We start from the raw sequence: 13091 nt of genomic DNA on the forward strand, positions 1-13091 counted from the left end.
CTTAAGATATTGTGGATACGAGTCTTAATTAACATACGTGGTGGAATGAAATATCCCAACAGCCAACTGATGCCCCAGATAGAGGCTCTTCGTTACAGAATCGAGCACCTACATCTCCACTGCAGAAAATAGAACACATCCCTGAAATGATGGATCTGTATGATATTTTCAACTTAACATCATTGAAATAGCGTAGAAGGTGATGAATATTGACCAGATTTAATAGGGTTCAATTCCCAGGAACCCCAAGCAGCTGTCAAGAATGAACTGCATCCCAGAAATAGGTACTTTCTAGAATCCTTCAAATTATTGAATTAATATTAAATCTATTTCTGAATCATGTTGCATCATTAATATGTTGTATAGACTGGCACACTTGACAGTCACAGGACAGACTAGAAAAACAACAAACCTTGGGTATAATCCATACTGCCATTTTGTCAGAAAGTCCAAATTTGGCTGGAACACCTACCCAACAAGCCAACACTCCTCAAAACCAATCATTTTTAGGGCAAATGCTTTATAGAATTTATAAAACTGACAGAATTTCCAAAATGGCCACAAGACACACTCATTAGAGGAGGTGAACTTAACTGTTGAGGTCTTAATTTCTAATGGATGCATTCAGTGACCATTAGAACTCCAGCTCAAGGCACTTGCATTATAGATTCAGTATTCAGCTAGTGGCTGACAAGTGGATGGTTCAAACATTTTAGTTTTAGCAGTAAAGAAAACAGAAGACTGGAGTGGTGTTCTTCCTCAATATGTGGGTTAAAAATATCTATTTATTGACATTCAAATAAAGGTTATTAAGTTCAGCTACACAACAAAATGGCATCTTTTCTGCCCTCATTAGGCTGGCTGTATTATATGAGCAAACTTCTAAAATGGTACATTTAAAGGTTTTCTTTTACAAAAATGTATAACATGTAACCACTCTGCCAAGAACTGATTCACCAAACATCGGACAAAAACAGTATCATGTCATTAGTTGTACAGATGGCCAATAAGCATTGCTGATTACAATAAGCTGAAGGTTTAGCTTCTTTTCTTATATTTTCTGGGGGCTAGAAAAGAAGGGGGTGAGATAGAGGGGGTGACACGCAGCAAAGGGACACAGATCAGACTCACACCCATGGCTGCTGCAGCGAGGAACCAGCACTCTCCCCCGTTATAAAGAGAGGCTTACGATTTTGGCTGGCAATGATTATGAAAACAAGATAATCAAGATAAGTTAGTTTTGCAATGCTGCTCTTCTTTTGTCTTGTGGTATGAATCCAGCGCATCACTTTCCTTTAGCTTATAAAAGTACACAGTGAAGCCAATGAGGCCGCCAGACATATTACATACATTTTTTAAATTTGTTTTTCAGTTTAAGTATATATATATATATATAAAGCTCAATGAAAATAATAATTTTTTAAAGCTCAATAAATGCATGTGGTTTGCAAAGTCAATAAGTAATTGTGTTAAATAATTGTGATCTCAATACTGACTAAAATAACTGTGATTTTTGACAAAATTGAGCAGACCTAGTACTAAAAAACTCACTCTAATACTATATCGATATATGTGAGAGAATATAATTAACTAGTTGAATGTATTTTGCCACAATTGAAACAAATATAAACAAAAATAATTATCAGAACCTCTTGATAGTGTTTCCCACCTGCACACTGCTTACATTTTTCATGCAGTCCTAGCAAATAAGCATCTGCAGTCAGAGAAATATAATGGGCGTAATCAATAACACATTTCCTGATTAGGCTACTTGTTATTTTGTAATGGCGTAGGGAACATGGCTGATGGATTGCAGTGGTAAACTGAAAGTCAAGGTTTCAAATGAAGTTCTTTTAAACTGTAACATACTGCACCATCATACATCATCAGTTGCTTTGCTTTGAGGATCACAAACTGGACCAAGAACCAGCACAATTTAGCCACCATCTCTGTTATCTATCACTGTGTCACTGTTTATTAAGCCTTACAAATTGCTGCCATGTATCTCTGCTTCACAGTGACCAGTGCCAGCCAGCCAGCCTCTTCTCCCAGAGTGAAGGAGGTTTCGGAGGTCCAGCAGACTTCTTGAAGGAGGAAATTATTCTGGCCAGTTATTGACTCAGCCAAGCCTTCTACCTCCTGATTAGTACAGCCGGCCATTGCCTTTGATTGGGATTCTGGGGAATAGAAAGCGTCGGCATATAAATGACTAACTTGGCTCGCTTCCCAGGAGTTATGGCTTCAGGAGAGCACACAGTCACTCAGGAGAATGGCTGTGACGTAGCCAGCTCTTTACCTCAGCCTCCACCCCACCGGCCTCTCTCCTTACTAGCCCTGGCAACCTCTACCATCCTTCGTCTTCAAAAACACTGTCGGATAAAGTTATGAAACCTGAGCCAGGAACATTATAATGAAAATACTCCAACAACCTTTTACTTTATCACAATACAAAAGTGCTGGTGCCAATTTTGTCATTCTTTCCTATAAAGACAAGTGCTGCTCTTAGGATTCATTACAACTGGAAAAGTCTGGTTTGATGTTGCATTTCTTTCAAAGTTGGGATTTAAAACTTCTCTACTAGCAGAACATGATTCCTGCATTGCTGCTTTTCTTTTACAGTGATGTCAATTTACTATTCTGGTGGTCCAGATAGGAGAAGCCACAGAAACATAGACACTAACATGGCCATACCATTCATCATTGTTGTTATTAGCTAGCTAATTAACAAACTGTTAGCAATAAACAACAATAATGCCGATGTTAAGTGGGTATAATGTTCACCATGTTCGCTGACTTAGTTTAGGTTGTTGACATGTTAACATTAACACTTAGCAGTGTAGTATTTGGTCATAAAACAAAGTGACATTTTAAGATAGGAATTGTCAGGGGATCACCCCAGTTGATGGTAATCCATCCAGTAGTTTGTATTTAAAAAATTAAATACATAAAAATAAAAATAAAAACGTCAACCTCGTCGTGGCACTAAATGAAAGTTCAGAGGATCACCATCTCCTCTCGGAACCATGCAATTTCATGGCAATCTATCCAGAAGTTGTTGAGATATTTCAGTCTGGACTGACCAACAGTGCCTTCCACAGAAAGATTAAAACATTTTTACGGTGAAAAAGTATCCGCCTCATGTTGAGATTTTACATAATAGTGTCCACATAAAATCAGCTCAACAAAATGCCACCAACAGGATGTGGATTTCAGGTCTAATTGGGCATTCAATGCTGACTCATTAGCACAAGAGCCACTTAAGCAAACACCTTCATTTTGTAGGCACTTGATATGAATCACACCGTGTACTATTGACTCCACTTTGGGGAAATGCATCTGAATAAAAGCATTGTATCTGCCATCAGAGGGCTGCAGGTTTTACACTGGAGGGAGGCTCTCTGTCCTGACCTCTCCTTTCAGGAGCCAGCACTGAAGCAGATTTATTTGATGCTTAAGTAGTCCTGTTGGTAGAAACCTCTACATGAGATGAGCAAAACCTGCCTGGGAGGGTACACTACAATGAGGGCAAGATCAAAACAAATACGCTGTATGAATACAGAGGAAGATTACCTTCTAACTATTTCCTGCTTGTGCAGCCTCAAAAAAACAGCCTACATACAGTTTTCAAAGTGCAATTTCAGTCTGGAAAACACCCACAAGAATTGATTGAGATTAATTGATGAATCGGTGCGGTTCAGAGGCAGAGCGGGTCGTCCACTAATTGGAAGGTTGTTAGTTCGATCTCCAATTCCTTCCTGCTGCATGTCGAAGTATCCTTGAGCAAGATACTGAACCCCAAATTGCTCCTGATGCTACGTCATCAGTGTGTGAATGTGAATGAATGAATTAGTTTCTGTTCGATGGACGTTGCCCTCACTCTGTAAATGGGTGTGAAAGGGTGAATGTGGTATGTAGTGTAAAAGCGCTTTGAGTGGTCGGAAGACTAGAAAGGCGCTATACAAGTACAGGTCCATTTACCATTAATACAAAAGTTTCTTTCCGACCAAGAAACTATTTTTAATGATGAAGTTGTAGCAGCTGCTTGACATCTGTGATGTTCAGTACTACTATCCCCCCAATAGTTCCCGGACTAGTGTAACCTCCAGCGCAGGGACTTTTTTGACACTAGGAACTATTGCAGAGCATCTAAATTTAGTTTGTGGTTCTTCTAGTCTAAACACAGGTAAGGGTCCTGACTTCCATGGCTGTTGAAAAAGTTCCTACAGCACTTTAAAAGGGTGACAAAGGTCAGAAGTCTTTGGTTTGGATAAAACAAATGACATCACCCCTGTCGAACTCCTTCTGAACGGCAGGAACACCTATTAAAACTGGGTGTTCTAGATATGAAATGAAACATAATACTTCAACTGATTGAACATTTTTTCGTTGTGTTCTTGTGAATACTTTGCAAGATATATACAAAGATTTGAGATGTTTTCAAACATCAGATTGTCAAACAGCATTTGAAACCCCCGGAATGTAACTTTCCAAAACAGTATCCAACAATCACACCCCAGCTTTAAACAGAAATTGGCCATGTGTACAGAGCTGTGAAAGTATGCAGGATTTAATCTTCTCTTTCAAGCAACTACCCTTTCAATACCGCATCACCATGAATGCTTTCCAGGAGTAAATCCAAAATTATGCACCCTTATCGCCACTGGTGCGATTCCTTGCATCAAACCTACAAAGATACACAAAACAGATCTAGTAGCGATCTTGGAGAGATCATGGAGAGATCATGGAGAGATGAGGGGGACAGTGGGAAGCAGCCATGAGGAGACTATGACGGCAAGGTTTTCGGACTGCCTTCCACTGTTTCCATCTGGAACAGTTATGAACACTTTTGCCTTTAGATGTGGTTGGACGACATAGTTTGTTCAAAGCATCATGGACTTTTGGACAAATTTTAAAGCCTAGTGAAATGACATCTGTATCACACAAATGCTTACTGAGCCCGGCCAGGTCACGATGAAAGAAGAGAAAATTTGTGTCCAGGTATTGGAAGGTTATAACAACCTCAAAACAAGCTAATATACCGGTAAGACGAAATAAAATAAGTGGTCTAAACACAAAGGAAGACAAGCTTTTCTTGCATATACTGAAGCAAGCTTTGGATTTGAAGCTGAGCCAAAAAGAGACTTTGTTGCTTCTCAGCTAAGAGGACACTACTCTAGGTTTGGCCGCATATCCTGACAACACTTATCCTCTCTCAAACACATGACACCCTGATACTCCACTCCTCCTGTTTCAGCCCTCCTTCTTCTTTATTCTCTCTCTGTTTCCTGACAGCCTGGCCTGCTGTCTTCCCAAGAAGCTGCATATGGCCCTGCAGAAAGCCTCGCTAAGCGTCCACGAGACGCTGCCACAGATGGTAAATGGCCTGTCCCCGTCTCTCTTCCTCGTCCTCCCCACAGTGCCCACATTCCATCCCTCCGGGCTTGGAAAAGACAAGCGTGTTGCACATTTGCCTGAAGTGGGACGACATATTGTAGAGTGAGCAGAAAAATGCTGCAGCAGAGCATCCCGTCCATTAGACCAGTAAACATCAGCACCCATTTCACCACCACAACGGAAAAGCTACCTATTAGCACTGTGGGAATTTGTGGTAGTGGTGGTGGTGGAGGAGTGGGGGGGTCTGACAGTGCTGACGTTGGTTCAGGCAGAAGGCATCACTGAGACTTTGTTGCAAAAACTGGAGATGAAGCTAAACAGAAACACACACTGCCTTTTCCCTTTTCCCGCTACTTCCTCACTATCCCCAGAGTCTCTCGTCACATCCTTACTACTCAGGTGGGCCGTCCACTTTCAGGCTGTCATGCTAGCATGAGAGCTCATCATCACCCCCCAAACCCCCCCAAACAAAAACACTCACACACTCGTACAACAACATGCATGCACACTAAAATCCATATCTGCCCTATAAATGCACATATGCCAACATGCCTGCACATCTGGACATCGCCTCGTACAGTATTACGTGTGTGTGTGCTATGTCTGGGGAATACTATTCACGCTCAACCACACACACACACACACACACTCACTCATAGAAGCGATGCATCCGAAGCGAGAGAAGAAAAGGGTGGGGAGGGGGTAATGACAAGGGATGCAGAACAAAATAAGCACCAATCTGAGTCTTCTTCTTACCTTCCAGGAGGAAACAGCTCACCTGGATGCCTCTGAAGAGCAGACAGAACGCATTCAGGCCAATCTCTCTCCCTGCAAACCAGCTCAAAACATCTCCCTCCCTCCCTCTCTCTCTCTCTCTCTCTCTCCCTCTCTCTTTCTCTCTCTCTCTCTCTTCCCTCTCTTCCGCTCCCTTCGCAAGCTGGAAATGATGAGATTGTACTATGAGAAGAGGGGGGAGTGAAATCTGAAGCGGCGGAGGGTATTAGGAGGCTGCGTTGTTTCTGGCCCGCAGCCCGGAGAGACTGTGAGCTTGTGGCTCATAAGGGACCTGGGGTAGTAGGGTGGGGGGGTCTGGAATGGGTGCTATGCAGCAGATGGGAGGAAAAAAAAGTCTTCCTGCGAGGACATCCTGAAACCCTAGAGGACCCCCACTCAGCTGAGATGGTACAGCCCAGAGGAGTTTAAGGAAGCAAACAGTGTCTGCAGCAGCTAGCAGCTGAGGCTACAGTGATGCAGCCACGACATGAATATGTGTGATTCTGAGCTGAGCTAAGCTGAGTGAAGATGGGCTGCGTTTGGACTGGGCTTGTTTTTATCTGCCTCACTGGGCTGCAGCAGCTCAGATGAAATGTGAAACCTGGGTGTTTTTCCCAAATATGGGAGGAGAAAGGAGTAACCACCTTGCAGCACCTCTTTAGAAGCTGACCTCCGAGCAACTCCAAGAGAAATTCATTATACTTACACACTGTGATCTACAGCACATACACTGTGGGCTCAAATTTATATTGCATAATACATTTCACTGCCTCCTCCATCTGAAGAGCAGAATTATAATTTAAGGATTATTGCCTCTATCTGGTAATCATTTGATTCATGATCAAACGACATTTAGAAACTAGAGTATCTAAAGCTTTACAATAACAGTTGGCTTAAATAGTGGTATAAACTACTAACTAACCCACAACCAACACTCTTTAAGAAAAAAACACCACAACTTGTGTAATAGACAATTTAAGAAATATCTTGCTGAATACTTAAATACTTTGCGTAGTTTATGTCAGTTTATTGTTTTTATTCACCTACTTCGAAATATTTTGTTTTAAAAACTGAAGCAATGTTAAAGTTGCCAGCATATCTTTAACTCCTAATTCTTAAGTTCTGTTTGCACAATACAAACTGTTTTCATTCTGTGCACATATACATATCATCAACATAATAAAAAATGCTCTTGCAGTGGTCCAAGCAGGAAGAAGCAGAAGACCTGCATTGGGCAAGTGTCCCCTGGGCATCGGCGCAGCTTAATGCGTGGTCTTCCTTAAAACCGAAAACTAAACTAACCCCTCGTCTCCCGTTGGGACTTAATAATAATAATAATAAACATTTTATTTATAAGCGCTTTCTAAATACTCAAAGACACTTTACATAAAAAAAAAAACATAAAAGCAGCCAAACAACATCAAATAGTAAAACATTAAAAAACATCAGACTTAGCTAAACATTAAAGGCAATTTTAAAAAGGTGAGTAAGTCAGCAAGCTGTATTGCTGGGGACTGGGTAGTGAGGGGCCTATTGCCCTCCTCCTGTTTACCTCAAACAGAAAAAAATGTTGGGACTGATTACATCAAAAATGTTAAAACAAAAAGTTTTTTAAAAAATCAATTAGCTTTAATAATTTTACACTGACAGACTCGTTTTTATTTGCATTATGAAAAAAAAACCTAGTAAAAAGTACTTATCAGGAATATTTTGGTAACTTATAAAAATTTAGTTTCTGTTACTTAAAATCTGTTTAAACAATTATTTTTGAGATGTAGAAATAATAATCCAACTTTTAGAGAAACTGATGCAACATAATTTATTATTTATATATATATATATATATTTTATTAAGTTCCATATCACATGCAAGTTATTTGCCTTTACCAAGAAAATTAAGGTAATCTAGTAAGTAATATCAGTGGTGTTAGTTAACCAAGTGTACCACTGATCTAGATTAAAGTAATAATCATTGAGCTTTTCATCAAAATTCCACTTATCGACAGCTCATTGTCTCTCCTCTCTCCAATCAGAGAAGAACTGAAGAGAGGAAGTGGAGACAAGAAAGGAGAGAAAACCCCAGAGGTAAACAAAACTATAGGCCAGTCATTTGCTTGTATAAAGTGCAGGGAGGTGTAGCCACCACCACAACACAAACATAGAGCATATCCAACGGGGAGCATTGCAGTCCAGCAGCACTCCAGAGAGGTGATAAATCTTGCTTCAGGTTTTTTTCTGCCAATGTCCTTTCACATGACAACCACTAGGTGAAGATAGATGAACGTATGAATAAATATGTGAAAGTGATGCTTCAAAAGCCCCACAGCAATGAGCACTTAACACCTACTATAGAAATAAGAAACCAAATAAGAAATAGCTGATGATAATATAAAATATAACAATAATAGAGTAATGCAGGAGTAGTGGATGTGTTACAATGTGTGCACCATAACCTGATTCCTCAATCAGTATAGTTAGTCCACACAGAGGAGGAGAAGCTGCCTCCCGAATCATGTCACGCTCCGTCACGCTACAAAATACAAATCATCAGATAGAGGAGACTTTCCCTTTGTTCGCATTCTCACTCAGTCTCGCTCTCCGTCCCGTTTTTCCTTGCCTCCCTCTTTCTCTCTGTCATGGATGACCTTGACTGACAGTCTTGTTGCTACAGGAACCACACCATGTCTATTGTTCCTTAGTGAGACAGGAAGGTGTGAAATTCACAATGCAGTGGCTCGGATTGGATCTAAACCTCAGAGTCGATTTTCAAGCCGAAGCAGACGGCAGTCGGTTCAAACCATAAAAACTGCACAGGAGATTGTTTGCATTTAACCACGTAAACACACACACACACACACACACACACACACACACACACACACACACACACACAGAGAGAGAGAGAGAGAGAGAGAGAGAGGGTTTAAGGTGCAAGCAAGTTGCAGAATAATGTGTGTGGGGGATAAAGCCTGTCGGTCATTCATTATTCAGTGTTGCACACTAAACGCCCTCCCACCTCTGTTCCGGAAGCAGATAAAACACACACACACACACACACACACACACACACACACACACACACACACACACACACACACACATCACACACACACACACACATCACACATACACACATACACACACACACATCACACACACACTCACACACACACACACACACACACACTCACACACACACACACACACACACACACACACTCACACAGTATTCAGGCCACTGGGGTGACTGGGGGTCCATCAGGGGGTAAGAGGTGAGACAGGGCAAAGAGATGCAATGAACAGCCTGCCTGGAGGTGTGATCAGCAGAGAATGAGAACTGGAGGCAGACAGACAGTACAGTTGAGAAACAGCACACACACCCCGTACTGTAAAACAGCAAATTGTCATTTTTACTCTTCAAATAAACAAACAAGATATAACATGTTAATTAGTGAGCTTTAGAAAGCTCTTGTAGGTGGATCTTATAACCTTTGGATAGAGCCAGGCAAACTGTTTCCCCCCGTCTTCCGTCTTTGTGCTAAGCTAAGCTAACCGGCTGGTAGCTTCATATTTACCCTACAGACATGAGAGTGCTATCATTGTTCTCATCTAAATCTTGACAAGCACATAAATGTGTGTCCTTGATGTGGAACTTTTACTTTAAAAAGGTCAAGCGTGTGTTTCCACAGGCTCTTATTTGCCCAGCATTCTTTGCATTGAGAAGCCTATGAGGAAAATGTAGCTAGAATCCAAGGATCTATGGTACAAACACATGGACTGTAATTTTATAGTGCCTTTGTAGTCTTCTGACCACTCAAAGCGCTGCACACTACAGGCTACATTCACCCATTCACACACATTCAAACATAATCTAACTCATTCATACACTGATGCAGAGCAGGGGAGTATATGGGGCTCAGTATCTTCTCAACTAGCTTTTACATTTGATTAGTGGATGACCTGTTTTACCTCCTGAGGCTAGCCATCCCTGTTTTTATCTATCTATTTTTTTTCATAAACTTTTTAGGGAGCCATTGTTTTTTGTTTTTTTAAACTTGCTTGAGCTGCGTCATCTGTCACACTATGTATACTGTATATTGTTGCTATTTTTCTTGCTCATTGTCTGGTAAATGATCATTTGAGATCCACTGTTGATGGATGGTGCTTGAATGTGCTTTTGCAAAGCTGTTAAACATGAGATATTAGAGTTGGTTCCTGAACTGCATCGTAATGACAAGCTACTGCACACAGTGAGAAACCCCAATGAGTAAACGTGGAGGTGCAAAGGAGTAAATTTGATGGCTGTATAGCAGCCAACTGGAGTTTTATTCTTGCAATACTTCATTCTTGCTATATTTATTAAAATAAAAGCTTTTAGAATGGTGACTTTATGACTGCAGATACCAATATCTGGGAACAGCATTTAATATGAAATCAACTACTATATGTAATCAAAGGATATTCTTCCTCATAACATACACTTCTGACCGGCACAGTTATTGGCATTAGTATTATTGGCAATAAAAGTGTTTGATTTAACTGGCTTTAAGTCAGAGAGTGTGATGGCTATTGAAGAGAAAGTGTGCAAACAGGCAAAGGCCACAGGCTGCACACAATGCAACCGCTGAGATTAAGTCTCATTACACAGAGACCGGCACGGCAGGGGACTCACATTGATTTATCCATCAGAGGATCATTTCACTGGAATTTGGTCCTTGATGGATGGTAAGTCAGAGCTCAGATGTGGAGCAGCCACAGGTCTGACTGAACAGTGACGTGTTTTCTTCTGAGCTTGCGTTTCTTGTGCCTGCTCTGACCCGACCACCCTGAGGGACTTTATTGCAGTCTGCTTTAGGTGATATGACTGTTTGAAATCTGATACTGTTAAAGTTATTGTAGTCTGTGCTTGAACACAAGAAGATGGATCACCGTGAATGACAGAACCTCTTACAGTATGCTTAAAGTACCATACTGCCATGCCTTTTTTTTGTGCATATTTTGGCCTCTCTCATTTTATTATTAAGAAAGTTAAAGATCTCCTCTGGACATTAATACATTTTATGAAGACATATATATATATATATAAATAGTCTGCTTGATATGTTTTTTTTCCACCAAAAAAGTATAATTTCTACATTTAAATTTGTGATGTCACAAATCCTGCTGGTAGACCCCGCCCATCAAAATCAGATGTTCAATGAGCACAGAGAATCTTTCCACTTTCAGCAGATGAATGTGAAAACATCCTTCTAGAGTCAGACTGCACAGACATTATTCAAACAGCTCACTATAACGACAAGAAGAAACTGATTTTTTACACTTTTCTGAAGATTCTTTTTTTCTTTTTCTTTTTAACGCTGCTGACACACTGTCCGAAAACAGCAATATTGCACATTTATTCACGTCACAAGGTGTAAGAAAGCTCTTATAAAGTCTTGGTGGCCATCTTTGTCAGAGTATATCAAGCTTGAGGTGTGTCAGATTGCGTGACGAACGCTCACTGAACTGTAGCGCCAAGATGCTGGAAAACATGCGAGCAGAGACATGTCTTCAACTCGCGTCATCTATCTGTGTCACTCTCCTGCTTTGAAAAATATTAGAACTGTAAATATTCTAAAAGTGTGTGGAGCTGGGAACAGAGGGCAACGCATTCTGCTGCTTTTCATGTTGTATTCTGATTGGTTGGTGAGCAGTCAGGGCTCGGAGCAGCAGCAGCCACATTTTGAGAAATAGTGAGGTACGACATTTCTGACCTTGTCAGAATTCGATGCTGGCTGGTTGGATTCGCCACAGCTCTAAATCAACTGTACACAAGTCTCACAAGCAATCTAGGACCACTGTATTGAATCAATTTCATTCTTTAACTAAAGCTTGTTAAACATTATATATACAGAATTAACTTGCCTTTAGATGTCACACTAGAGCATCAACATGTCAGACCAAAACAATGGGTTCTAGGGCCACACTGCCAAAACCAGCAATTTAACCGAGCAGATAACCGCAAAACACACTTCAAACACACCAAAAACCGTCTCTGTTAGTCTTTCCACAGCCTTCCTAACAATCACCAATGGCAGTTTAGTCAAAAGAAACTCTTAATTCCCCGAATTAGATGAGAAAATAGCTGGGGGTTACTTTGGCTGCCATGTAACGTTAGCTAATCCTTGGGGACAAATGTGCTGTCAAAGTCACTAAAAGTTTTGGTTTTTGGCACCGACAGGCTCACACTGCTGTGTCTGACAACACCAGGGTGCCCAGGTGATCAAAATGTTATGGCTGATCGGGGTGTATAACCTTCAACATTTGCCTGGGATTGCACAAAATCACACAGCATAAAAGGCGTATTTTTTAGTCTCTCTCAAATCTGAATCCAATTTTTTGAGGTGGCCAACAACATTTACATCCATTTTAAACAGTGACAAAATGCTAAAGAATAGATTGCTCCCTTGAATTTCCCTGTTTTGTAAAAGTAAAGTTTTCTCCCAAATCTAAAAAGCAATTACACATAATTGTACGTCTATTCTGCAATTATCTGTAGAAAGACATATCATGCTGACAGCTTCCTGCAGATAACAGCACCAAAACCTCTTGTGTGAATGAGGAGCACCGGATGGGATTATTTTGCCACACTGAGGCAACAGTAACTTTACATCATCTGAAAGTAAAATGAGCGACCGACTGGTGGGATGACAGCTGGCTCATCACAGGCCTTTTGTGCACTGGATTCTTTCTTTCAGCTGCAAACAAACCTACACCAGTCTTATAATAGGATTCATTCAGCTGAGTCACATGATCATAGTAGCTGTCTCCTGATCCAAACCCACGACCTTAAATAACTGATGGATTTCTCTGACCTGGATATCCCAAACACATCCATGTCCAATCCACCTGTAGGTCCAAACACACAACAGCTAGCTTTAAAC

The 13091-nt window shown here is 40.8% G+C and overlaps 1 protein-coding gene across 4 annotated transcripts in view; it reads right to left on the bottom strand.

Annotated features, from left to right (window-relative positions):
* cdk14 (cyclin-dependent kinase 14) overlaps positions 1-13091 on the bottom strand; it is a 207339-nt gene that overhangs the window by 155275 nt on the left and 38973 nt on the right. Inside the window, exon 1 of one of the 4 annotated variants that reach the window (XM_051407318.1) lies at positions 6151-6274. The exons of 2 other annotated variants lie outside the window; for them this stretch is intronic. The gene's annotated coding sequence lies outside the window, so the exon portion shown is untranslated. Of the gene's footprint in view, positions 1-6150; positions 6275-13091 lie in introns of those variants that run through there. One more of the 4 variants, XM_051407319.1, reaches the window with a different exon arrangement.

Source organism: Dicentrarchus labrax, unplaced genomic scaffold (assembly GCF_905237075.1).
Source record: "Dicentrarchus labrax unplaced genomic scaffold, dlabrax2021, whole genome shotgun sequence".
NCBI lineage: Eukaryota > Metazoa > Chordata > Actinopteri > Moronidae > Dicentrarchus > Dicentrarchus labrax.